The 7,632-nt window shown below is 45.8% G+C and overlaps 1 long non-coding RNA gene across 1 annotated transcript in view; it reads right to left on the bottom strand.

The window, feature by feature from the left end:
* Positions 1-391: 391 nt before the first annotated feature.
* Positions 392-7,632, bottom strand: part of LOC134928837 (uncharacterized) — a 61,200-nt gene continuing 53,959 nt past the window's right edge. Inside the window, exon 3 of the long non-coding RNA XR_010178049.1 lies at positions 392-662. This is a non-coding gene — a long non-coding RNA (uncharacterized LOC134928837). The remainder of the gene's footprint in view (positions 663-7,632) is intronic.

The following is a 7,632-nucleotide window of genomic DNA, read 5'->3' as shown; positions in this document are numbered from 1 at the left end:
GCAGCATTTTATCTACAGCAGTCCAGCTTTCCCTGGAACACCAGCTGGTACGACCCTGGGCTTTCCTCATTGCTACAGTTGAGCCTGGTAAGGACTTTCCAACTTGCAGATAATAAGAACTGTCTCATACCACCAGAGCTCTGTGGCCCCTGCCACCCTGTAGTACCCAGGAACTGTATTATTATTTCTCTGCTGATTTTTATGTTACCTTTTACTGCTACTGTGATGCATGGAGTTTGTCATAAATAAATATCATTGACTTTTACTCAAGTTGTCGTGGTCACGCCTTCGGGCGGTTTCTCTTCATGTTACTTACATGTCCAGGGGTCTGATACAACCTCCCAGGTTCCGGTACATCTCAGCCCCTACAACTGAGGCTGCCTTCCGTCAGCTCAGGCCCTCAGTTGTGACAGGCAGATGTTGCCGCAAACACATGTTATGAAGAAAACAGCAGCAGAACACAATCCTAGTCACCTTTAAAGGACTATACAAAAGCCCTGCAGACTTATCCAGACACCGAAACCTAGATTTCAGCACCCCAAAACATCTTTCTATCACATTCCGCGTGGACTTATGTTCATTATTATATTTGTGTTCAGCAGGAGAGTCAGGTTGGGACAATGGAGTAAGGAGCCAAGAGTAGTAGATATAACCACCATCACCTGAAAGACAGATATAGGCAACATTAGGACATGTGGTTTATGGGAAATAACATAAAAAAAATGAGGAGGTTGAAGTTACCACACATACACACAACACACTTGGAACATACCCAGCAGCCAGCCATCAGGCATTTGTCCAGCCTCAAACTTATCAAAGAGGGATGACTGACTGAGGATGAAGGAGTCATGGCAGCCGCCAGGGTAACCCGCAACAACACTCATAATTTTTAGATTTGCATCACAAACCACCTGGACATTAGTGGATTGGCCCAGATGTCTATTGGTATAAATATATTGCCTGCCCCTAGGTGGTCTCAGCTCAACGTGTGTGCAATCTATGGCACCCAGCACATTGGGCATGCCAGCAAGCTCATAGAAAGCTACCCTGACTGCATGCCACTGCGACTCCTGGGTAGGGAAGCAGATAGAGGCATCTATGTGGGGATCCAAGACACCCAAAACCTGAGTGGACATTACAAAATATAAGGTGAGTGTCATGACCTGTAATCAATACAATACTGTGTTATATTACATAACAGAAGCACCACTTAGACATAGACGTGTATGTATGTTTTAACTCACCTGAATTAAATATTTTGAAAAGGTGGGCTGTGATATACTAATTACATCGCCAGTCACAGCCTGGAAGCTGCCAGTAGCCATAAAGTGCAACACAGCAAGGAGTTTGTACAGGCCTGAGACAGAGCGAGAGCGTGCTGTCTCAGGGTCTAGGTCCAGTTTGACAAGGTCATACAGACGGAAAATGTTGTTTCTATTTAGCCGGAACATCTGTATAACCAGGTCATCGGCCAATGCGTTCAAGTTTAAACGCCCCCTAAAAAAACGAGGCCTGCGCAGCCTCCGCAGCACCTGTACAACCTGCTGACCATGTTCATTTTCCTGGCCCTGGTTTATTGTAGCCTCATGGAGCACTGTCAGGTATCCCCCAGCAAACAAGAAAGCAGTACTACACACGGTAGCAGCCATTTCAGAGTGAGAGAGGAGAAAAATGTGTTTGGGCCCCTTTTAAAGGCCCAAAAAGTCAGGTGTGAGTAATGTAGAATTGGCAACACATGTAAACACGCTTCTCAAAAGCAGGTCTACTTTTTTTTAGCCTTTTTTTACTGTTTGTATTTTTTCACGGCCGCAAATGCATTTTCACGGTAGAGATTTCAAATACGAATGCATAGTAAATGACCGACTTCTATACCTAAACAGCCGCGTTTGACCGATGGTGTATTCATTCGTATTTTTACTACACAGCCGTAAAAAAAATACGAATGCCCTCATCACTGCCGAGATTTGAGTTTAGTAAATTCCCGAGATGACACTTTGAACAAAAAACACCAAATCGGTCAAAATCGGTAGCTTAGTAAATATACCCCAAGGAGTATTCCCCAAGCAGAGATGTATAGAATTACACAAGTGGAGAGCATGATCTCTCCTAGCTAGTTTCTGTGCATTAACCCCTTCATATCTGGAGACTCAATGGGGGTAATTCCAAGTTGATCGCAGCAGGATTTTTTTTAGCAGTTGGGCAAAACCATGTGCACTGCAGGGGAGGCAGATTTAACATGTGCTGAGAGAGTTAGATTTGGGTGTGGTGTGTTCAATCTGCAATCTAATTTGCAGTGTAAAAATAAAGCAGCCAGTATTTACCCTGCACAGAAACAATATAACCCACCCAAATCTAACTCGTTCTGCACATGTTATATCTGCAATGCACATGGTTTTGCCCAACTGCAAAAAAAAATCCTGCTGCGATCAACTTGGAATTACCCCCAATAGCCCAAACAATTTTTTTATTACCAGTTATTTATATGGGTGGTCATTCCGAGTTGATCGTTCATTAGCTGTTTTTAGCAGCCGTGCAAACGCTATGCCGCCTCCCACTGGGAGTGTACCTTAGCTTAGTAGAAGTGCGCACGAATGGATCGCAGAGTGGCTACAAAGTTTTTTTTGTGCAGTTTTAGAGTAACTCAAAACCTACTCAGCGCTTGCGATCACTACAGACTGTTCAGTCCCTGTTTTGACATCACAAACACGTCCTGCGTTCGCCCAGCCACGCCTGCATTTTTCCTGGCACGCCTGAAAACGGTCAGTTGACACCCAGAAGCGCCCACTTCATGTCAATCACTCTGCGGCCAGCAGTGCGACTGAAAAGCTTCACTAGACCATGTGTGAAACTACATCGTTCGTTGTAATAGTACGTCGCACGTGTGCATTGCGCCGCATACGCATGCGCAGAAGTGACTTTTTTTGCTTCATCGCTGCACAGCGAACGACTGCAGCTAGCGATCAACTCGGAATGACCACCATAGTGCACACATATTCCGCAGCGCTTCACAGAGAGAGGATATTTGGCCATTCGCATCAGTCCCTCCCCCAATGGAGTTTATAATCTACAGTATATTCCCTACCACATGTACACGCACACACATTCACACTAGGGTTCATTTTTGTTGGGAGCCAATTAACCTACCAGTATATTTTTGGATTTTGGGAGGAAACCAGAGTACCCGGAGGAAACCCACGCAAGTACCGGGAGAATATACAAACTCCACACAGTTAGAGCCATGGTGGGAATCGAACCCATGACCTCAGTGCTGTGAAACGGTAATTCTAACCATTACACCATCTGTATTTATCACATTTATGCATTCTTTATTCCACGGATACTTTTTTTTATTTCTTTACAGCACCTACAATAATACCCCTTTCAGATCGCAATGCCGGGTCCCACTCGGGAATTGGAAACGGGTCCTTCCAGGGTGGGACCCAGCATTGGACCTTGCACACTGCGTCCCTGACCCAGCAATATGCCGGATGGATAGCTATAGCGGCGGGGGGTGGAGCCGGCATCAGGGGTGGGTCCGGAGGTGGCGCTGGGAGATGAGCTTATCTTCGCGCAACCTCTCCCTATGTAGTGAACGGGTCCCGGGTCGCATCGACCTGGCAATCCATTCACACTGCACCTGACCCGGTATTCAACCCGGGAATAACACTGCTTTATTCCCGGGTTGAATTACCGGGTAAGGCTTCCCGGGAATTTGTGCATGGCCCCTTTCACACCGCACAGCGACCGGGCCGACCTGGCAATATACCGGGTCAATACCAGGTTATTTGTGCGGTGTGAAAGGGGTATAATTTGTCAAATTAATTCTAGAAGATGGATGGGAGGAGAGGTCACCTTTTAGGGCCGTTCAATGCGGTCTCAGTGGGTGCACAGCCATTGGCTATCTACAATATAACTTCATTATTGCACCAGCTCTGAACTTACTGTAAATGTCAGAGACATTTCATGGGACGCATTATAGACCTACCTACCAACTGAGCATTGATTGAGAAGACAATTTTTAAGCACACTTGTAACATAGGAGATGTAACATAGGAGATCATACACATACATGTACAATGGGCCTAATTCAAGGTTGATTGCAAAAGCAAAAGCATCCTCTAATGGGCAAAACCATGTGCACTGCAAGGGGGAGCAGATATAACATGTGAGGAGAGAGTTAGATTTGGGTGGGTTATATTGTTTCTGTGCAGGGTAAATACTGGCTGCTTTATTTTTACACTGCCATTTAGATTTCAGTTTGAACACACCACACCCAAATCTAACTCTCTCTGCACATGTTACATCTGCCCCACCTGCAGCGCACATGGTTTTGCCCATTAGAGGAAAATGTTGCTTTTGCGATCAACCTTGAATTAGGCCCTATATGTACTATATGTAATAAATAACGTTCTGATATGCCCTTACTCTTATCTAAAAAGATTTTAGGTGAAAAACTGCTAGGTTTTATATACTAGAAGGTGTAGCTCTAAAGGGCTTTTTTTAATTGCTATTTACACTTTAATAGTATGCACTTCTGAAACAATATTACTGCATCCCCACTTGGCCCAGCCAATGCTGCATCACCCTGCGCAGAGTTGCCACGTGCTTTGCAAGACCCCATTTGGCTCTCTTTCAGCAGGGCCTGATGAACCAATAGGCTGATCAGGCTGCAGCCTGGAATGCTGGGTCCTGGGGGGGCGCAGCGCCGACACAGTAGATTAATTAGGTTTCTTTTTCTTTTTTTTACCTCTAAGCAGCGATGGCGATGCTCATTTCTGCCATCGCCGCTCATCTGCCCTAAGCTGTCATCGAGGCCGCTCCTGGTTTCAAGGGGGCGGGCCCCGTCTGTCAATAACACCTAGGCTAAGATATGTAGGCAGCTAACAACAAATCCGATGCTGTTAGCGGCCCTAGTGCGGTACTAAAGCTAGGTGCACACCTAAAGATTTATCTGTCCAATCTGTCTGGTGGGAACAAAATTCTGGTAATGTATGGGAGCAAATGACAATCAACCAATTTGCTCTAAAACGTAGAAAGATAGACAAAATCGATTGTTCGGATAAATTGTTTTAATCAAACAGATTTAACCAATTTGAATGAATGACCATTGTCTGTTTTCCAGTGTTTGGATACAAATGATTGATTGTCATTTGCTCTCATATAACCAGATTTTTGTTCCCACCAGACGGATTGGACAGATAAATATTTAGGTGTGTACCCAACTTTATTCTCAGCTTGGTTTTGTGAGATTACCACACAGACTGCATCTGCAGCTAACAGCATCGCTTATGCCTGCCTGCTGTCAAGACCTAAAGAAGACACTGGGCGGGATGTACTATTAGACATCGCCGCCCCTCGCCGCCTACCGCAGCGATACTAATCACATATGTACTAACATATGCGATTAGTATAGCAATGTGGTAAAGGAGGCCCCCCGCGATGATGTCTGCAGGGGTCGACGGTGGTCAGCGGGGGTCTCCGTCACCTCCCAGGCCCGGGAGGTGACGTGCGCAGGGAGTCCCCGGGCTCCTCCTCCTCCCCCCTGCAGCTGGAAGGAGAAAAGACTGTACTGCGGGGGAGAAGGAGGAGGGGTGCCGCACCAGCAGCAGCACAAAGGTATGCCGGGGAGAGGGGGATCGTCGTGAGCGGGTTGGCGGCGGGATGCGGCGGTAAGAATCCCATAGGCTTCTATAGGATATCACCATAAAAAGATGACGATACCCTATGGGGCGAAAAACGCTGCGGTCAGGGGTTAGTACATATGAAAATGCAGTAAAACGGGGGTTTTACCGCATTTTCCCTTTAGTAAATCCTGCCCACTGAATAAAGAAGAGGAGCTCCAGGGGCCCTGGACTAGGGACAGAAGAGAGGAAGCAAACAGGAAATTGAATCTGTGGTAAATTTTGACACATAATTATAGATTTTTAGCTGCATATGAGCAAAGAAAATTAGGTGGTGGGGGGTGGGGAAGAGCGGCTGCTTCTGTATTAGCCTAGGGTGGCTGGAACCCTTAATCAGGCCCTGCCTTTCAGGGTTCTACTGCTCATCATTAGCTCCCCATACACTCACGCTTGGTACAGGGCCACCTGCACTGTGGAGATTAGCCGACCTACCAGTGCCTGTATGGAGCCCCAGTAGCACAGCTCTCTCTATGGCTTTATGTATTCCAGCTGCCTTGTTCCCCACATACCTCAGCACACTTCTAGTTTCTGTCCTGAAAGTAGTGTGTACTGTCTGTAAGTGTGCACCTTCATATGCACCAAGCAGACCAAGTATCTAGGTGCACCAGTGTGAAATCAAGGGGGTAAATTTACTAAGATGGGAGTTCTATTTAAGATGGGATGTTGCCCATAGCAACCAATCAGATTCTACTTCTAATTTATCTAGCACCTTCTAGATGATAGTACCTGGAATCTGATTGGTTGCTATGGGCAACATCCCATCTTAAATAAAACTCCCATCTTAGTAAATTTACCCCAAGGTGTTTTGCACTGCTTATCTAGGGGCCCATTTAACATTAAATATTTTCAGCTTATTCCCACAAAAACACCTGTTTTCAGTCAGTGTATTACAATCAGCTCCAAATCTACCTGAACAGTATACTTTCTTTGAATTACAATTAGGGGGGTCATTCCCAGTTGATCGCTCACTAGCAGTTTTTAGCAGCCGTGCAAACGCTATGCCGCCTCCCACTGGGAGTGTATTTTAGCTTAGCAGAAGTGCGAACGAAAGAATCTCAGAGAGGCTACAATGTTTTTTTGTGCAGTTTTAGAGTAGCTCAATACCTACTCAGCTCTTGCGATGACTTCAGACTAGTGATATGCACCGGACATTTTTCGGGTTTTGTGTTTTGGTTTTGGATTCGGTTCCGCGGCCGTGTTTTGGATTCGGACGCGTTTTGGCAAAACCTCCCTGAAAATTTTTTGTCGGATTCGGGTGTGTTTTGGATTCGGGTGTTTTTTTACAAAAAACCCTCAAAAACAGCTTAAATCATAGAATTTGGGGGTCATTTTAATCCCATAGTATTATTAACCTCAATAACCATAATTTCCACTCATTTCCAGTCTATTCTGAACACCTCACACCTCACAATATTATTTTAAGTCCTAAAATTTGCACAGAGGTCGCTGAATGACTAAGCTAAGCGACCCAAGTGGCCGACACAAACACCTGGCCCATCTAGGAGCGGCACTGCAGTGTCAGACAGGATGGCACTTCAAAAAATAGTCCCCAAACAGCACATGATGCAAAGAAAAAAAGAGGTGCACCAAGGTCGCTGTGTGACTAAGCTAAGCGACCCAAGTGGCCGACACAAACACCTGGCCCATCTATGAGTGGCACTGCAGTGTCAGACAGGGTGGCAGATTTAAAAAATAGTCCCCAAACAGCACATGATGTAAAGAAAAAAAGAGGTGCACCAAGGTCACTGTGTGACTAAGCTAAGCGACCCAAGTGGCCGACACAAACACCTGGCCCATCTAGGAGTGGCACTGCAGTGTCAGACAGGATGGCAGATTTAAAAAATAGTACCCAAACAGCACATGATGCAAATAAAAAAAGAGGTGCACCAAGGTTGCTGTGTGACTAAGCTAAGCGACCCAAGTGGCCGACACAAACACCTGGCCCATCTAG

The sequence above is a fragment of the Pseudophryne corroboree genome, chromosome 5 (assembly GCF_028390025.1).
Source record: "Pseudophryne corroboree isolate aPseCor3 chromosome 5, aPseCor3.hap2, whole genome shotgun sequence".
Classification (NCBI taxonomy): domain Eukaryota; kingdom Metazoa; phylum Chordata; class Amphibia; order Anura; family Myobatrachidae; genus Pseudophryne; species Pseudophryne corroboree.
This window is presented reverse-complemented; position numbering and strand designations above follow the sequence as displayed.